The sequence below is a fragment of the Pseudophryne corroboree genome, unplaced genomic scaffold, assembly GCF_028390025.1.
Source record: "Pseudophryne corroboree isolate aPseCor3 unplaced genomic scaffold, aPseCor3.hap2 scaffold_792, whole genome shotgun sequence".
Classification (NCBI taxonomy): domain Eukaryota; kingdom Metazoa; phylum Chordata; class Amphibia; order Anura; family Myobatrachidae; genus Pseudophryne; species Pseudophryne corroboree.
The window spans coordinates 103,732-114,665 of NW_026970371.1; positions in this window are offsets into that span (position 1 = coordinate 103,732).

The following is a 10,934-nucleotide window of genomic DNA, read 5'->3' on the forward strand; positions in this document are numbered from 1 at the left end:
CTCCCCGTCTGCCCTCCCACCCGCCGCCTGCCGTCCGGAACCCGCACTGACAAGTAAGTCTCAGCAGAATGTGTCTGCCAGCAGCTCCCAGTCCCTCCTAGAGGAACACTGCCAGTGGTGTGGCGGCCGCGGCACACTAGGACTGAGAGACCGCAGCAGGAGGAAAGCACAGGTGGGCGGGAGGAGAGCATGGGCGGACATCACCACGTCACATTGCAAGGTGACGCCAGTCCCCCCAGTGAGGCCGCCGACGAATGCACTCAGCATAGTATTAGCAGCAGGCAGAGGGGGGTCGGGTGCAGCGGTGGTGGGAGGTACGGAAATGAGCTGCAGGCTAGGCTCCACCGATCACACAGTCAGCGATCACTGTGCTACAGCAAGCGTGGCGTGCAGCGGTGCTGGACATTAGGGAGTGCCTGTGCGCACCAGGCACCCCCTGTACGCACGCCTATGCGCTACCACCCCCCATATGCCACACTACATCACTATGCTACAGCCCTCCCATATGCTGCACTTCATAATTACACTATACCCCCCATACAACATACTACATCACCACACTACACTACTCACAATAAAATTAAAACATCCCAGTTCCTCATTCTTAATGAGCTCACGTGAGTTCTCTCCCCAACGGAGCTCCAGACCAAGTAACAATGAAGACACCAGCAGCGTGTAGGGGGCAGGCCTGGTCCACTTGTCAGGAGAGAGCAGTCACAGGAGGGTAAGAAGGGGGCGGGGCCTAGTCCTACAGACGGGAGAGAGCACAGACAGGAGAGAGCAAGGTACAGGGGTAGAAGGGGACGGAGCCTATTCTTACAGGCTTTCAAAATTCGACTTTAAAATTCGACATTTGACAAATTCGACTTTTCTGCAATGGTACAAATGCGGCAATTCGACAAAAGTATATTCAATTGAAGTTTGTAAATTCGACAACAGTGCTTTTAAACAGTAAATTCGTCATTTTCAATCCGCCACACTTTGCTGGCGGAATCTAATAAAAAAAATTTAAAAACATGTTTTTTTTTTGCAGTTTTTTTTTTTGGTAATAGCATATCTATTTATATTAGAAGGGATTAGGTACTTGGTTTGTCTTTTTTGGAGGCACAAGTATTATTTATATATTTTTTAAAATATTATTTATTTTTTAAATGGAATGTGAAAAACCCGAAAAAAAAATTGCGTGGGTCCCCCCTCCAAAGCATAACCAGCCTCGGGCTCTTCGAGCCGGTCCTGGTTCTAAAAATCCGGGGGAAAAACGGACAGGGGATCCCCCGTATTTTTAAAACCAGCACCGGGCTCTGCGCCTGGTGCTGGTGTAAAAAATACGGGGGACAAAAAGAGTAGGGGTCCCCCGTATTTTTTACACCAGCATCGGGCTCCACTAGCTGGACAGATAATGCCACAGCCGGGGGTCACTTTTATACAGTGCCCTGCGGCCGTGGCATTAAATATCCAACTAGTCACCCCTGGCCGGGGTACCCTGGGGGAGTGGGGACCCCTTCAATCAAGGGGTCCCCCCCCCCAGCCACCTAAGGGCCAGGGGTGAAGCCCGAGGCTGTCCCCCCCATCCAAGGGCTGCGGATGGGAGGCTGATAGAGTTGAGAAAATTTAAAGAATATTGTTTTTTCTAGTAGTACTACAAGTCCCAGCAAGCCTCCCCCGCAAGCTGGTACTTGGAGAACCACAAGTACCAGCATGCAGGAGAAAAACGGGCCCGCTGGTACCTGTAGTTCTACTGGGGAAAAAATACCCAAATAAAAACAGGACACAGACACCGTGAAAGTATAACTTTATTTCCCACCTGCCGACACACACATACTTACCTATGTTGACATGAAGCAGTCGGTCCTCTTCTCCAAGTAGAATCCACGGGTACCTGAAAATAAAAGATAATTATACTCACCTGATCCAGGTTCCAGATTAAATCCACGTACTTGGCAAAACAACAAACCGAACACCCGGACCAGACGGACTGAAAGGGGTCCCATGTTTACACATGGGATCCCTTTCCACGAATGCAGACATCCGAATCTCGCGAGAATCCGACAGCGGGATGATGACGTTCGTGCGCGCTCAGGCTAGCCGAGCAAGGCGGGAAGGTTCGAACCTGCCTCGGACCCGTGTAAAATGGGTGAAGTTCGGGGGGTTCGGATTCCGACGAACCGAACCCACTCATCACTAGTATGTACGTGAGTGTCAGGTGCCGTGCGCGTACATACGTGTCAGTGCCGTGCGTGTACGTACGTGTGTGTCAAGTGTCGTACGTGTACGTGTGTGTGTGTGTGTGTGTCAGGTGGCGCGTACCTACATGTGTGTATGTCAGGTGCTGTGCATGTGTGTACGTACAGGCGTGTGTCAGGTGCCGCGCGTGTACGTACGTGTGTGTGTGTGTGTGTGCCAGGAGCCGCGCGTGTACATGCGTGTGGGTGTCAGGAGCCGTGCGTATACGTACATACGTGTAGGTGTCAGGTGCCGTGCGTATACGTATATACGTGTGTGTGTCAGGAGCCGCGCGTGTTCGTACATGTGTGTGTGTGTGTGTGTGTCAGGAGCCACGCGTGTGTGTGTGTCAGGAGCCACGCGTGTTCGTACATGTGTGTCAGGTGCTGCACGTGTATGTGTGTGTGTGTGTTAAATTCCGCGTGTGTACGTACGTATGTGTGTGCCTGGAGCCGCGCGTGTACATACATGTGTGTGTGTGTCAGGTGCTGTACGTGTATGTGTGTGTCTCAGGTGCTGCACGTGTATATGTGTGTATCTCAGGTGCTGCATTTGTATGCGTCAGCTGCCACGTGGGTGTCAGGTGTTGAGCGTGTATGTGTTTGTGTCGCATCTGTATGTGTGTGACTGTCAGGTGCTGCACGTGTATGTGTGTGTCAGGTGCTGCATGTATATATGTGTGTGTTAGGTGCTGTTCATGTATGTGGGAGTGGCAGGTGCTACATGTGTATATATGTGTGAGTGGCAGGTGCTGCGTGTGTATACGAGTGTGTGTGAGGTGCTGCGAGTGTATGTGTGTGTTAGGTGCTCTGAGTGTATATGATTGTGTGTCAGGTGCTGTGCGTGTGTGCGTTAAATGCCACATGTATGTATGTGTGTCAGGTGCTGCGTGTGTGTGTGGGTGTGTCAGGTGCTGCATGTCTGTGTGTGTGGGTGTGTCAGGTGCTGCATGTGTGTGTGTGTGTGTGTGTGTCTGTCAGGTGCTGCATGTGTGTGTCAGGTGCTGCATGTCTGCGTGTGTGTGTCAGGCGCTGCATGTCTGTGTCAGGTGCTGCGTGTGTGTGTGTCAGGTGCTGTGTGTGTGTGTGTCAGGTGCTGCGTATGTGTGTGTGTGTCAGGTGCTGCGTGTCTGTGTCAGGTGCTGCGTGTCTGCGTGTGTGTGTCAGGTGCTGCGTGTCTGCGTGTGTGTGTCAGGTGCTGCATGTCTGCGTGTGTGTGTCAGGTGCTGCGTGTGTGTGTGTGTCAGGTGCTGCGTGTCTGCGTGTGTGTGTCAGGTGCTGCGTGTCTGTGTGTGTCAGGCGCTGCATGTCTGTGTGTCAGGTGCTGCGTGTGTGTGTGTGTGTCAGGTGCTGTGTGTGTGTGTCAGGTGCTGCGTGCCGTGTGCGTGTGTCAGGTGCGTGAGTGTGCATGTGTCAGGTGCGTGAGTGTGTGTGTGTGTCAGGTGCGTGAGTGTGTGTGTGTGTGTCAGGTGCGTGAGTGTGTGTGTCAGGTGCGTGAGTGTGTGTGTGTCAGGCGCTGCGTGTCTGTGTGTGTCAGGCGCTGCGTGTCTGTGTGTGTCAGGCGCTGCGTGTGAGTGTGTGCGTGTGTGTCAGGTCCGTGTGAGTGTCAGGTGCTGCGTCTGTGTGTGTGTGTCAGGTGCTGCGTGTGTGCGTGTGTGTCAGGCGCTGCGTGTGCGTGTGTCAGGCGCTGCAGGGAGGGCGGGGGGGGGGACGGACACACAGCAGGGAGGGCGGGGGGAGAACGGACACACAGCAGAGAGGAGGAGGGGGGGTGGACAGACACAGCGGGAGGAGGGGGGGTGGCCTGACACAGCGGGAGGAGGGGGGGTGGCCGGACACAGCGGGAGGAGGGGGGGGTGGCCGGACACAGCGGGAGGGGGAGGGTGGCCGGACACAGCGGGAGGGGGGGTGGACGGACACAGCGGGAGGGGGGGTGGCCGGACACAGCGGGAGGGGGGGGTGGCCGGACACAGCGGGAGGAGGGGAGGGTGGCCGGACACAGCGGGAGGAGGGGAGGGTGGCCGGACACAGCGGGAGGGGGGGGGTGGCCAGACACAGCGGGAGTGGGGGGGGGGTGGCCGGTCACAGCGGGAGGGGGGGGTGGCCGGACACAGCGGGAGGGGGGGGTGGACGGACACAGCGAGAGGGGTGGGGGTGGCCGGACACAGTGGGAGGGGGGGGTGGCCGGACACAGCGGGAGGAGGGGAGGGTGGCCGGACACACAGCAGGGAGGGCACGGGGGGGAACACACTGCAGGGAGGAGGGGGGGGACACACAGCAGGGAGGGCAAGGGGGGGGGGGCGACGGACACACAGCAGGGGGGGGAGACGGACACACAGCAGGGAGGGCGAGAGGGGGAAGGGGGGGTGACTGGTGACCATAGAGACCTTGATAAATACCGCATACTGCAGGTAGGGAGGGCCGGACACAGCGGGAGGAGGAGGAGGGAGGAGTGGCCGGACACAGCTGCCCGAGACGCCTCCTACTGCCAGCCGCACCACAGACGCGGGGAGGAGACGCAGGCAGCCACCAGGGAAGGTCCGGCGGGCGGCCGGGCACACAGCGGGCAAGCGGGCGGGCGAGCGGGCGAGCGGGCGGGCGGGCGGGCGGGAGGGGAGGGTGGCCGGGCGGGCAGGAAGGGAGGGTGGCCGGACACGCGGGGGAGAAGTGGAAGCTGGGTACACAGCGGTGGGCTGCCTGACAGAACTCACCCAGTGCTACGCAGCTCCGGCGATCTCCTCCCGCTTCATGGACCTCAATGAACTCACACGCCGGGAACCGCTGGCTGTCCTCCTGCAGCTCCACGTGACTCCTTCCCGCTCTGTCTCCTCGTGCCCAACTGCCAGAGCTACTCTCTGTACACCCCCTGCTGGCGGTCACTGCGCAGGCGCAACAAATTGAAATGCCTTATCTCTATAATGGGGCATATTTCTCTTAATTAAAAAAACCCTATAACTTTCTGAAAAACCACAACCCCAAAAGGCACTACACTGGGGCATACTCTATCTAGTAAAACAAACCCCAAGTCTTAATTCGTCCTCTATCCTGAGTTATGCCTTCCCAAAAAAATCTTCATTCACTCTATAGGAAAACGTTGTCAAAAAGCCACAGAGGGAGTGGCAGAAAAAAACTGACAGTTGGAACTTTAGCTTACTCCCAATTCCTCATTTTTTATTATTTTGCCCTGAAATTTGGCCTGCAGCAGCGGGTGACGATTCTACGCGTCCATGCCAAATTTCAGCTCAGTACGTCCTATCAGTTTTGAGGTGTAGCCCCTCAAACACCATGCCCCCATCTCAGAAGTTCCCTATGGGAGAATTCCGTTTGTTCGATTCAGCCTTAATATAAGGGCACGACCGTGCCCTTATAATTGACAGTATTGTTTTCTTTCAAAAATCCACTTAATTTTCTTTACCCGATTATTAAAATGGTAATTGACAAAAACAAACTACATTGTCACCAGAAGAGCAATACAAAATGTACTAGTGATATATTAAAATCATCTTTCCAGCTTGAATTTCAATGATGCATTGGCGCAACGATTTTGTGAGAAACATCTTCACCCTTAAATAAAGATTTTCTTAATTCCTTACCTGTGTGCTAATTAGATATCACCTTGTTTTCACATTAAACAGACTTCCACATGAGAAAACAGCAAAGATGCAGTGGCGTTAATGTTTCCTGGTGTCAACCTGTATTATTTCCGTAGACATTGAAATGAGGATGCATCTTGCTGCCTTTCCAATGAAGCAAGTTTAATTTAGTAATAGGTGAAAAACCATCCCTACAAAGATGTTAATCAGATACTTGGCTTTGTGGACACTTTTCAGAGAACAAATTAGTTAGCATAAAAATAAAGCCAGAAAATGAAGAGCTGTTTAATCACTCAATTGGATTTTTCTGCCAGCATTTTTCTTTTTCTCTGCAACCCACTGCTAAATTGTGCTTCCTAGCTGTTTTTTTATAAAATCACTGAATCAAATCTAACTCTGATTACATCAGAGAAGGCCAGGTACCCTACACCATAAGAGGGGGTTTGCAATTTTGACTTGTCTACTTAAATATCACCAAAATCTGATCACAAGGTCAATTACGTCCCTGGGTGGGATTGAACCACCAACCTTTTGATTAATAGCTGAACACACTAACCGATTGCGCCACAGAGACACTTTGCAAAAACTATATACTGACAAAGACTAATAAGCATTCATCTAGAACGTTTCCTAGAAAAACTTTAAAAAGTCAATAATCTGGAGAGTGTTTGTAAGATGTTTCTTCCAGCAACCAATGAAGAAACACATTGGTACTTTCGCATGATGAGTGAGTGCTTCAGGATCTCTTGCACTTACATGTGCAGCAGAGTACTGCAATGGAAGCATGCTGGGTCCATAACCCAGAGGTAGGCAGATTGAAACTATCCTTTGCTATATGCATTTTTTTGTTGTTCATTAAAGTAATCCAAAACTGGGATTGATATTTTAGCTTTTATTTTTACTTAAAGTACAATAACTTTTACCATTTTAATTTGTTTTAATAGTATATTGACAGTATTGTTTTCTTTCAAAAATCCACTTAATTTTCTTTACCCTATTATTAAAATGGTAATTGACAAAAACAAACTACATTGTCACCAGAAGGGCAATACAAAATGTACAAGTGATATATTAAAATCATCTTTCCAGCTTGAATTTCAATGATGCATTGGGGCAACGATTTTGTGAGAAACATCTTCACCCTTAAATAAAGATTTTCTTAATTCCTTACCTGTGTGCTAATTAGATATCACCTTGTTTTCACATTAAACAGACTTCCACATGAGAAAGCAGCAAGGATGCAGTGGCGTTAATGTTTCCTGGTGTCAACCTGTATTATTTCAGTAGATATTGAAATGAGGATGCATCTTGCTGCCTTTCCAATGAAGCAAGTTTAATTTAGTAATAGGTGAAAAACCATCCCTACAAATATGTTAATCAGATACTTGGCTTTGTGGACACTTTTCAGAGAACAAATTAGTTAGCATAAAAATAAAGCCAGAAAATGAAGAGCTGTTTAATCACTCAATTGGATTTTTCTGCCAGCATTTTTCTTTTTCTCTGCAACCCACTGCTAAATTGTGCTTCCTAGCTGTTTTTATAAAATCACTGAATCAAATCTAACTCTGATTACATCAGAGAAGGCCAGGTACCCTACACCATAACAGGGGGTTTGAAATTTTGACTTGTCTACTTAAAGATCACCAAAATCTGATAACAAGGTCAATTAAGTCCCTGGGTGGGATTGAACCACCAACCTTTTGGTTAATAGCCTTACACACTAACTGATTGCGCCACCGCGACACTTTGCAAAAGTACATACTGACAAAGGCTAATAAGCATTCATCTAGAACGATTCCTAGAAACATTTTAAAAAGTCAATAATGTGGAGAGTTTTTGTATGATGTTTCTTCCATCAACCAATGAAGAAACACATTGGTACTTTCCCATGATGAGTGAGTGCTTCAGGATCTCTTGCACTTACATGTGCAGCAGAGTACTGTAATGGAAGCATGCTGGGTCCATAACCCAGAGGTAGGCAGATTGAAACTATCCTCTGCTATATGCATTTTTTTTTTGTTAATTAAAGTAATCCAAAACTGGGATTGATATTTTTGCTCTTTTATTTTTACTTAAAGTACAATAACTTTTACCATTTTAATTTGTTTTAATAGTATATTGACAGTATTGTTTTCTTTCAAAAATCCAATTAATTTTCTTTACCCGATTATTAAAATGGTAATTGACAAAAGCAAACTACATTGTCACCAGAAGAGCAATACAAAATGTACAAGTGATATATTAAAATCATCTTTCCAGCTTGAATTTCAATGATGCATTGGGGCAACGATTTTGTGAGAAACATCTTCACCCTTAAATAAAGATTTTCTTAATTCCTTACCTGTGTGCTAATTAGATATCACCTTGTTTTCACATTAAACAGACTTCCACATGAGAAAGCAGCAAGGATGCAGTGGCGTTAATGTTTCCTGGTGTCAACCTGTATTATTTCAGTAGATATTGAAATGAGGATGCATCTTGCTGCCTTTCCAATGAAGCAAGTTTAATTTAGTAATAGGTGAAAAACCATCCCTACAAAGATGTTAATCAGATACTTGGCTTTGTGGACACTTTTCAGAGAACAAATTTGTTAGCATAAAAATAAAGCCAGAAAATGAAGAGCTGTTTAATCAGTCAATTGGATTTTTTTGCCAGCATATTTCTTTTTCTCTGCAACCCACTGCTAAATTGTGCTTCCTAGCTGTTTTTATAAAATCACTGAATCAAATCTAACTCTGATTACATCAGAGAAGGCCAGGTACCCTACACCATAAGAGGGGTTTTCGAAATTTTGACTTGTCTACTTAAAGATCACCAAAATCTGATAACAAGGTCAATTAAGTCCCTGGGTGGGATTGAACCACCAACCTTTTGGTTAATAGCCTTACACACTAACTGATTGCGCCACCGCGACACTTTGCAAAAGTACATACTGACAAAGGCTAATAAGCATTCATCTAGAACGATTCCTAGAAACATTTTAAAAAGTCAATAATGTGGAGAGTTTTTGTATGATGTTTCTTCCATCAACCAATGAAGAAACACATTGGTACTTTCCCATGATAAGTGAGTGCTTCAGGATCTCTTGCACTTACATGTGCAGCAGAGTACTGTAATGGAAGCATGCTGGGTCCATAACCCAGAGGTAGGCAGATTGAAACTATCCTCTGCTATATGCATTTTTTTTTTGTTAATTAAAGTAATCCAAAACTGGGATTGATATTTTTGCTCTTTTATTTTTACTTAAAGTACAATAACTTTTACCATTTTAATTTGTTTTAATAGTATATTGACAGTATTGTTTTCTTTCAAAAATCCAATTAATTTTCTTTACCCGATTATTAAAATGGTAATTGACAAAAGCAAACTACATTGTCACCAGAAGAGCAATACAAAATGTACAAGTGATATATTAAAATCATCTTTCCAGCTTGAATTTCAATGATGCATTGGGGCAACGATTTTGTGAGAAACATCTTCACCCTTAAATAAAGATTTTCTTAATTCCTTACCTGTGTGCTAATTAGATATCACCTTGTTTTCACATTAAACAGACTTCCACATGAGAAAGCAGCAAGGATGCAGTGGCGTTAATGTTTCCTGGTGTCAACCTGTATTATTTCAGTAGATATTGAAATGAGGATGCATCTTGCTGCCTTTCCAATGAAGCAAGTTTAATTTAGTAATAGGTGAAAAACCATCCCTACAAAGATGTTAATCAGATACTTGGCTTTGTGGACACTTTTCAGAGAACAAATTTGTTAGCATAAAAATAAAGCCAGAAAATGAAGAGCTGTTTAATCAGTCAATTGGATTTTTTTGCCAGCATATTTCTTTTTCTCTGCAACCCACTGCTAAATTGTGCTTCCTAGCTGTTTTTATAAAATCACTGAATCAAATCTAACTCTGATTACATCAGAGAAGGCCAGGTACCCTACACCATAACAGGGGTTTTCGAAATTTTGACTTGTCTACTTAAATATCACCAAAATCTGATCACAAGGTCAATTACATCCCTGGGTGGGATTGAACCACCAACCTTTTGATTAATAGCTGAACACACTAACCAATTGCGCCACAGAGACACTTTGCAAAAAGTCCATACTGACAAAGACTAATAAGCATTCATCTAGAACGTTTCCTAGAAAAACTTTAAAAAGTCAATAATCTGGAGAGTTTTTGTAAGATGTTTCTTCCAGCAACCAATGAAGAAACACATTGGTACTTTCGCATGATGAGTGAGTGCTTCAGGATCTCTTGCACTTACATGTGCAGCAGAGTACTGCACTGGAAGCATGCTGGGCCCATAACCCAGAGGTAGGCAGATTGAAACTATCCTTTGCTATATGCATTTTTTTTTTGTTCATTAAAGTAATCCAAAACTGGGATTGATATTTTAGCTTTTATTTTTACTTAAAGTACAATAACTTTTACCATTTTAATTTGTTTTAATAGTATATTGACAGTATTGTTTTCTTTCAAAAATCCAATTAATTTTCTTTACCCGATTATTAAAATGGTAATTGACAAAAACAAACTACATTGTCACCAGAAGAGCAATACAAAATGTACAAGTGATATATTAAAATCATCTTTCCAGCTTGAATTTCAATGATGCATTGGGGCAACGATTTTGTGAGAAACATCTTCACCCTTAAATAAAGATTTTCTTAATTCCTTACCTGTGTGCTAATTAGATATCACCTTGTTTTCACATTAAACAGACTTCCACATGAGAAAGCAGCAAGGATGCAGTGGCGTTAATGTTTCCTGGTGTCAACCTGTATTATTTCAGTAGATATTGAAATGAGGATGCATCTTGCTGCCTTTCCAATGAAGCAAGTTTAATTTAGTAATAGGTGAAAAACCATCCCTACAAATATGTTAATCAGATACTTGGCTTTGTGGACACTTTTCAGAGAACAAATTAGTTAGCATAAAAATAAAGCCAGAAAATGAAGAGCTGTTTAATCACTCAATTGGATTTTTCTGCCAGCATTTTTCTTTTTCTCTGCAACCCACTGCTAAATTGTGCTTCCTAGCTGTTTTTATAAAATCACTGAATCAAATCTAACTCTGATTACATCAGAGAAGGCCAGGTACCCTACACCATAACAGG